Source organism: Chrysemys picta, unplaced genomic scaffold (genome assembly GCF_011386835.1).
Source record: "Chrysemys picta bellii isolate R12L10 unplaced genomic scaffold, ASM1138683v2 scaf2349, whole genome shotgun sequence".
NCBI classification, from domain to species: domain Eukaryota; kingdom Metazoa; phylum Chordata; order Testudines; family Emydidae; genus Chrysemys; species Chrysemys picta.
In genome coordinates this window covers 1-9,000 of record NW_027055052.1, presented here as the reverse complement: position 1 = coordinate 9,000, position 9,000 = coordinate 1, and the positions used below count along the sequence as shown (strand labels likewise).

The window sequence follows — 9,000 nt, the reverse complement described above, 5'->3', positions numbered from 1 at the left end:
TTTTAGGGACACAGTAGAGTGGTCCCACCCCCAGTCTGACAGCCTCTGTGCTGCTGAGGAGGGTGAAAGTTTCAGGGAAGGAGAACATCGAGCTAGAGCAGAGGGAGACGATCCCATAGTTGGGACCCACCTTCCAGATGAAGTCATGATGTCCTCTCAAATTGAGGTAGGAACCCCAGTTACAAAGAAAAGCCTGGTAATAATAATGGGGGATTCAATCAATAGACATATAAGCAGTTTGGTTTGTGATGGCTGGGAGAACCACATGGTAAATTGCCTGCCTGGTGCAAAGGTTGCAGCTCTCACGAGACATCCAGACAGACTTATGTGCCCTGTGGTATGTAACCTAGCATTTAAATCGGCCTCTGTATGAGATAGCTAATGTGACAGTGAATTTTAAAAAAGTCTCCAGATGTGATCCCTGGTAAGCCTGACTTCAGTACCAGGCAAATTGTTGAAACTATAGGAAAGAACAGAATTATCAGACACGTCGGTGAACACAATTTGTTGGGGCAGAGTCAACATGGCTTTTGTAAAAGGAAATCATGCTTCACCAATCTACTAGAATTCTTTGAAGGGGTCAACAAGAATGTGGAGAAGGGTGATCCAGTAGATATAGTGTCCTTGGACTCCTTTGACATGGTCCCTCACCAAAGGCTCTTAACCAAAGGAAGCTGTCATGGGATAAGAGGGAAGGTTCTCTCATGGGTCAGTGGTTAAAAGATAGGAAGCAAAGGACAGGAATAAATGGTCAGTTTTCACAGTGGAGAGAGGTAAATAGCAGGGTCCCCCCCAAGGATCTGTGTTGAGACCAGTGTAGTTCAACATAGTCATAAATGATCCAGAAAAAGGGGTAACCAGTGAGGTGGCAAAATTTGCAGATGATACAAAATGACTCAAGATCGTTAAATCCAAAGCAGACTGCGAAGAGCTACAAAGGGATGTCACAAAACTGGGGGACTGGACAACAAAATGGCAGATGAAATTCAATGTTGATAAATGCAAAGTAATGCACATTGGAAATCATAATCCCAACTATATATACAAAATTATGGGGTTTAAATTACCACTCAAGAAAGGTTTCAGAGTAGCAGCCGTGTTAGTCTGTATCCGCAAAAAGAAGAACAGGAGTACTTGTGGCACCTTAGAGACTAACAAATTTATTAGAGCATAAGCTTTCGTGGACTAAAGCCCACTTCTTCGGATGCAGAAAGAGATTTTGGAGTCATCGTAAATAGTTCTCTGAAAACATCCACTCAACGTGCAGTGGCACTTAAAAAAGCAAACAGAATGTTGGGAACCATTAGGAAAGGGATAGATAATAAAACAGAAAAATATCATAATGTCTCTATATAAATCCATGGTGCGCCCACACCTTGAATACTGCGTGCAGTTCTGGTCGCCCCATCTCAAAACAGATATACCAGAACTGTAAAAGGTGCAGAGAAGGGCGACAAAAATGATTAGGGGGATGGAACAGCTTCCATATGAGGAAGGATGAAAAAGACTGGGGGCAAGTCTACACTTCAAACACTGTATCGCCTGTCGGAGAATAACAGAGTTCTCACTCTTTTGGTTGGGTACAGCACACGCCGTAGCTGCACTGGCGCTGTAGCATTTAAGTGAAGATGTTCCTATGCCAACAAGCTCTTAATCCACCTCCCGGAGAGGCGCTAGCTAGGTCAGTGGGAGAGGTGCTCCTGCGACAGGGGTGTGGATTTTTCACACCCCTGAGCAATGTCGTTATAACAATATAGGTCTGTAGTATAGACCTGGGACCATTTAGTTTAGATAAGAGATGACTAACGGGGGATATGATAGAGGTCTATAAAATCATGACTGGTGTGAAGAAAGTGAATAGGAAAGTGTTATTTACCCCTGCACATAACACGAGAACTACGGGTCACTTTATGAAATGAATAGGCAGCAAGTTAAAAACGAACAGAAGAAGGTATCTCTGCACACAATGCACAGGCAACCTGTGGAAATTGTTGCCGTGGGATGTTGTGAAGGCTAAAAGTATAATTGGGTTCAAGATAATCAGGGCATGCAAACCCATACTCTGCATGTCCCTAAACCTCTGACTACCAGAAGCTGGGACTAGATGTCAGGGGATGGATCACTCAAAATTTCCCTGTTCAGTTCATTCCCTCTGAAGCATGAGGTACTGGCCACTATCAGAAGACACAATACTGGGCTAGATGAACCATTGGTCTGAGTCAGTATGTCCATTCTTATGTGAGTTATGAAGAGTAGCATATAGATAAGGGAAGCTAAAGACATCAGGGGAAACTCCATGGCTTGCAGGACTAAGGATAATAAGGAGGTTTTTTAAAAAAAGTGATTTAGGAACAAAAGAAATCTTAGCAGTGGTGTAGGCTCATTACTAGATGGAGACTCTTTAAAAGGTTGCAGAAAAGGCAGAAGTGTTCAAGAAATATGTTTTCCGTGTTTGGAAACCCCATGTTAGTGTATTTAGGAAGGACAAGGGTCTCCACGGCTCTTACATTTTAGCTGCAGCATGAAGGAGTAGAGGTGGTAAAATGCCTCCATAGACGATCGGCAGATCTCCTGCTCCGGATGGCACAGAGTGACACACGCCACCAGCTGGCCCAGGACTCTGAACTCCTCCGCTTCCTGATGGAGAGAGGGCGCAAAGGGAGTCACTCGCCCCTGCAGGCCTAGCGCAGCGTGTCCCCCTGGCATTGCCCTAGCAATGGGTTAGAACTGGGGGAGGCAGAGCCCAGTGCAGAGAGACTGGGGACAAGGAGAGCAGGAGGAGCCGTGGGCCCGATCACCAGGGGTTGAGGAAAGCTCAGCAGGGACGGGGAAATCTGGTCAGCAAAGTCAGCAAACCTTGCTCCCGAGTAGGGACCCGGGTAACGAATGAACTAACGTCCAGTCTCCATCTCAAGGGCAAGCGCCTAATCCCAGCCCCTTCTCCCACCCCCCACCCTCCATTGACCTCAGGCCCAGGAGCTTGGGGTCACCTTGGACTCCTCTGCTCTGCATCCCGCCTCTCTCACTCCATCCTGGAGTTCCCCAGAGCCCTCCCTTCCTGCGCCATCCCCAGCCTGCCGGCTCTCTCCCGCCAGCTCTCTCCTGCAGCCTTGTCCTCTCATCTCCCCCTCCTGCCAGACCTTCCCTTGCCCCTCCTGCAGCACCTGCGCTGGCTCCCTGCTCTTCCCCACCTCGCACCAAACCCCTTGCCCTCCTCTCCAGGGGTCTGCACAACCTCCCCACACCCACTCCCCAGTGCTCTGGCTCCTTTGGTCCCTCCCATCCCTTTCAGTGTGTCCCCTCCCACCTCCCTCCTTCTGTTCAGCCTCTGGGGGCACATCATCCAAACGCCCCCCTCCAGCTGCCGGAGGGGAGGCCCTGACACAGGGGGGATGGAGCAGCTGGAGCAGCTAAATGGCCCTGAGCACCCAGAGCAGGGGGCGTTCTTCTGGCAGCCTGGCAGGAGCTGATGCCAAAGCATCCCACAGGCAACTGACAAAGGGGGTGAACAGACACCTGGGTTCAGAGGCTGCTCTCAGGGCCATCCTGTGTAAATGCACTGACCCTGTGGAGCAGACTTTGGTGCTAGGGGAACAGCGGGGAGAGTCCTTGGAGACAGAATTATGGGGCTCGACCCAAAGCCCACTGGAGTCAGAGGACAGACCCATCGACATCAGTGCTCGGTAGATTGGACTCCTACCGAGGATCTTGCTGAGTCACTATTCTAGGCCCGGGTTTTCCCTGCCAGGGAGCGCTGCACCACGAGGCTGCTCAGTGCAGTTAGGAGGCGACCAGGGTCACAGGCTGCTCACCTTGCATTTAGGTTGACAAGCCATGAATTTCATCAGGCAGGTGATCCTTTCCACTGCCCTCAGCCGCCCATGCACCTCCTTGGATGCGGTCCAGGGGAGCAGGGCCTGAGAGAAACAAATTGGGACAAATTGCTGAGGAGAAGTACCAAAAAATAGCACAAGCACATAGGGAGAAGATCAGAAAGCTGAAGGCAAAAATGAGTTCTAACTGGCAAGGGACATAAAAGACAATCAGAAGCAGCTCTATAAATGCATTCGGAGCAAGAGAAAGACAAAGGAAAGTGAGGGGCCACTACTCAGCAGGGAAGGAGAGCAAATAATGGATGACACAGACAAAGCCAAGGTGTTTAATGCCTTTTTTGCTTCAGTTTTCACTAAAAAGGTTAATGGCAACTAGATGCTTAACACAATATTAACAACGAGGGGGAAGGAATACAGGCCAGACTCGGGAGAGAACAGGTAAAAGACAATTTAGGTCAGTTAGATGAATTCAAGCTGGCAGAGCCACATGATATTCACCCTAGATGGAGCTAGGCAAAGCAATCTCTGAACCGTTAGGAGGGCTGAGGTCCCAGAGGACTGGAGAAGGGCAGACACAGAACCTATCTTCAAAAAGGGGAATGAGGAGGCCTCAAGGAATTATAGACCTGTCAGCCTAACTTTGGTACCCAGAAAGATACTGAACAACTTATTAAACAGTTTGTAAGAACCTAGAGGAGATAATAGGGTGATAAGGAAGAGCACCATGGATTTGTCCAGAACAAACCATGCCAAACAAAGCTAATTTCCTTCTTTGACAGGGTTACTTGCCTAGTGGATGGAAGGAGGCAGTATATGATGATGTATATGAAGTTTAGTAAGGCTTTTGACACAATTCCACAAGACATTCTCAGAAGCCAACTAAGCCAGTATGATCCAGATGAGATTACTATAAAGTGGGTGCACAACTGATGGAAAGACCATACTCAAAGAGGAGTTATCACTGACTCGCTGGCAAAGTGGAAGGGTGTCTCAAGTGGGGTTCCCCAGGGGTGTGCCTGGGTCCAGTACTAGTCAATATTTTCATTAAGAACTTGGTTAACGGAGAGGAGAGTATGCTTGTAAAGTTTGCAGATGACACCAAACTGGGAAGGGTTGCAAGCACTTTGGAGGACAGATTAGAATTCAAAATGAGCTTGCTAAATTGGAGAGTTGGTCTCAAGTCAACAAGATGAAATTCAGTCAAAACAAATGTGACGTAACGCACTTAGGAAGGAAAAATCAAATGCATAAAAACAAAGTGAGGGATAACCGGCTAGGTGGCAGTACTGCAGAAAAGGATCTGGGGGTTATCATGGGTCTCACACTGAATAGGAATCAACAGTGTGATGCTGTTGTGAAAAAGGGAAATGTCATTCTGAGGTGTATTAGCTTGTAACACTGTGTCCAGTTCTGGGCACCACGCTTTAAGAAAGATGTGAACAAACTGGGGCCAGTCCAGAGGACAGCGACAAAAGTGCTCAGCGGTTTAGAAAACCTGACCTGTGAAGAAAGGTTGAACAAACTGGGCATTTTCGTCTTGAGAAGACGGAGGGGGCACCTGGTAACAGTCTTCAAATACGTTAAGGGCTGTTATACAGAGGATGGTGACAAATTGTTCTCCATGTCCCCTGAAGGTAGGACAAGAAGTAATGGGCTTAATCTGCAGCAAGGGAGATTTAGGTTAAATATTAGGAAAAAGTTTAAGGGTGGCTAAGCACTGGAACAGGTGACCTAGGGAAGTGGTGGACTCCCCATCACGGAGGTTTTAAAAAACAGGCTGGACAAACACTCATCAGGGACGGTCTAGGAATGCTTGGCCCTGCCTCAGTGCAGGGGGTGGAGTAGATGACCTCTTGAGATCCCTTCCAGCCCTGCACTTCTGTGTTCCCTCTTCCCAGGCTCTGGAATCGAGGAGACCGAATCTCTGTCAAGGACATTTCCCTCTTTTTGGAGCACAAACCACCCACAGAATCTACTTCCTGTGGCCCCAGAACTAGAACGTTGGGGGAATCTCGCTCTGGGCTCTGGCCAGGTTGGTGGGGCCCATGGTGAACACAAATGAATGCCAGGGTCAGATGGGGGCTCAGTGGAGAACACGACAGATCCTGCACTCCTCCACCCCCACCCCGTGCAGACGTTTTTCAGATATAGCGGGGGCACTTGGCCCTCCAGCCCAAGAACCTTTGTATAGAACGTACTTTGAGGAGCCAAAGGCACCGGGGGGGGGAGGGGGAGAGGAGGGGGGAGTGTCCCATGCTTGTGATTAAATGGAGTCTTGGTCCCTGAGCCCCACCCCAGCTACAGGACTAGTCCCCTTCCTGCCCCCACGCCTCCAGACCTCCAAGATCTTCTCCACCACCAGAAGTCTGGGCTCCTGATTCTCACACGCCAAGGCCTTCAGCATCTGATCCATGGCTCTCAGAGTCTGTGTGCAGAGCAGAGGAGACACCAGAGCAAGTGGCGTTACCCAGCCAGGAGATGAACCAAGGCCCTGGCATGTGACACCCTCCAGGCCACGGCAGCACCTGGTATTCCAGCTCACCCACTCACTTGTACCCACAGGGGACCTACTGCAAACTCCTGGCAACAGGACACCACCTGCCTTTGCTGTCCCCAGAAAGGCCACTGCATGGAGTCTAACCCACTGGAAGAGTCAGAAAGGACTGCACATTTGGAGGGGAGATTTCCAGCCAAGCTTCGGTTCCTCTGGCCTGTGTGCGTCTGAAGCAGCCAGTCACAGGCCTGTGCCCCCAGCCACGCACTGGGGATGAATGTGCTTGTGAAGGGAGTGTCTGTTCCCCACTAATTGTCGGTGCATGTGAAGGAGAAATGCCTACTACTGCTACCCTATGAGGGAGTTACTCCTTTATCTGCAGTGGTGGGGCCTGTGCTTTGGTGCTGTAGGTCCTGAGCTGAAGTCCTGCCGAGGAGCTGTGATTATTATACTCATGTGCCAGTGCCAGGTTACCCGGGGGATAGGTACACGAGAGACCGGCAGGATTCCCACTTGGTTTCGGGTGGCTCTGCGTGGCCGGTTTGGGGCTTACCTTGGTGTAGAGAGCAGCCTCCTCGCCCTGCATGGTCTCTGCTGGAGGCAGGGAGAAGACGCTGGAGAAGCAGGCTGTGAGCAGGCTGGATCGTTCCAGGTCCTGCAGCGGTGGCTCTTCGTCTAAGAGAAGAAACACGTGCGGATTGGAGGGCTGAGGCGGGACTGACGCGCTAATGTTGGCGTCAGGCTCCCAGGACATGGAAACACCTGAGGGGGCTCCAACTGGGGGGTGGCAGATGAGAACAGGTCAGGGGGCGGTGAAGGGAGCTGGTGCTGCCTTCCCTGCACTGCGGCTGCACAGTCCGGGCCAGCAGAGAGATGCTGCATCAGCCCGCAGCAGGGCAGAATCCAGGCAGGGATCCAAGCCCTGCCCCTTGCCCAGGGCTCTCAGCCTGCTGGACAGGGCACCCAGCTGTGTGCAGGGGGGGAGGAAGGTGGAGACAGCCCAGACAGCATTAACCTCTTCACCCCCACTGCCAGAGCATGGCCCCAGCACATGCAATGAGGTACCAGGTGACTACTTGCCCCCTGCAGGACAGAGCCACGCCCCTCGTGGCAGGTGGCAGCTACGCCCACTGCTGACGCAAATCCCCCCCCTCCGCCCCAGCAGAGACAGGATCGTGGCCAATGCCGTCGCCTGCCCCGCTGTCAGGAAGCCAGTGCCCAGTGGGGAGAGCCGCTCTAGCGCCTGCCCTGCCTCCCCCTCCCATTCCTGGGGAACCTATTGAGCCAACAGCGAGAGCCCAGCTCCAGCCAGCAGCATCTGCCACCTCCGGACGCCTGATGGGCAGGCTTCTGGGAAGCTCAGAGCAGGGCACCAGCGGCGCTGAGAGAGAGCCCCCCATGGCACAGGCAGTGCCACGGGCCAGGGCTCAGCCTGCCCAACTTCTCAGCCACAGGGGGTCGCTGAGCTGCCGGTGTGACGCAGCTGGCACAGCTGGCAGTGACTTCGGTTGCTCCGCTCCAGCAGCACCCAACTGCCCCTCTCCCCCCAGAGCCATCTCCTGCGGGGTCCCAGAGGGGACCAGTCCTAACCCCCTCACTCCCTCCCCCACATCTTCCTAAGGCCACGTGGAGAGGTCGCCAGGCACCGAAGAATCCTCCACCATCTACCCACTGGTGCCAGCCCACATGCACCAGCACCATCACCTGCTGCCACGTGCCCGGCGGAATCAGAAGATGGGGGAGGAGCAGAGGGGGGAATGCCCTGGAGAACTGGCCATGCCAAGAGGCTGGCGTGTCTGGCTGCACACAGCACTGGCTGGGCCGGGCAGGCTGGGTACCTCATCTCCATGATGGTGAGCATCGCTTGCTGACGCACCATGTCGGTCAGGGAGTCGACGGACTCGTGCTGAAGCATCTCCTGGGGAGACAATGTGGGGAAATGCCAGCCAGGCTCCAAGCTCCTTCAAGGCTCCGACTGGGGAGCAAAGCGCAGGGCCTGCAACATGTGGGCTCGGCAGCCATGTCGTCCTACTGTGGACTTGATGGTGTGCAGGGCTCCAGCCGGGGAGCGCAGTGCAGGGCCTGTGGTCAGTGCCCCAGTGTCACGCGCCAGTGCACTGAAAGGCTCCATCAGCATTAGCACCCAGGGACACCACCTGAGATCAGGCCCCCTTATGCCCGGTGCTGCACACACACAGTGAGAGCCAGTCCCTGCCCCAGAGAACTCACGAGCTAACTAGAAGAGACAAGGCCTGGAAGGGAAACTGAGGCACAGAGGGGGAAGTGACTTGCCCAAAGTCTTACTGCAGAACTGGGAGTAGAACCCAGGTGTGCTGAGCCCCAGCCCACTGGACCACCCACCAGCCCACGCTGTCCCACGTTCAGGGAAGGGAGGTGAGCTCTGGAAAGCTTTCTGCAGTGCTGGAGAGCAAAGACTTGCCAAATCTACAGAGCAGATTTGTTGCTAGTTCCCTAGTGGGCACTGACTGCAGAGTGTTGGGGCTCTGGGCAGGGAGACTGGCGTATACAGAGCGACCCGGTGACTTGGGAAGCTGGGTGCAAGGGAACAATCTACATTTCCATACAGTTCTATGTTTAGGAACAAAGAATGCAGGCCACACTCACAGCATGGGGGGCTCTAACCTGGGAAGCGGTGACTCTGGAAAAGACTTG

At 52.5% G+C, this 9,000-nt stretch overlaps 1 long non-coding RNA gene across 1 annotated transcript; it reads right to left on the bottom strand.

Moving 5' to 3' along the window:
• Positions 1-3,823: 3,823 nt before the first annotated feature.
• Positions 3,824-6,996, bottom strand: LOC135980247 (uncharacterized). Its single transcript, XR_010597407.1, has 3 exons — positions 6,881-6,996; positions 6,172-6,258; positions 3,824-3,917 (listed from the first exon to the last, which is right to left on the bottom strand). It is a non-coding gene; the product is annotated as an uncharacterized LOC135980247 (long non-coding RNA).
• Between the last annotated feature and the right edge of the window lie 2,004 nt (positions 6,997-9,000).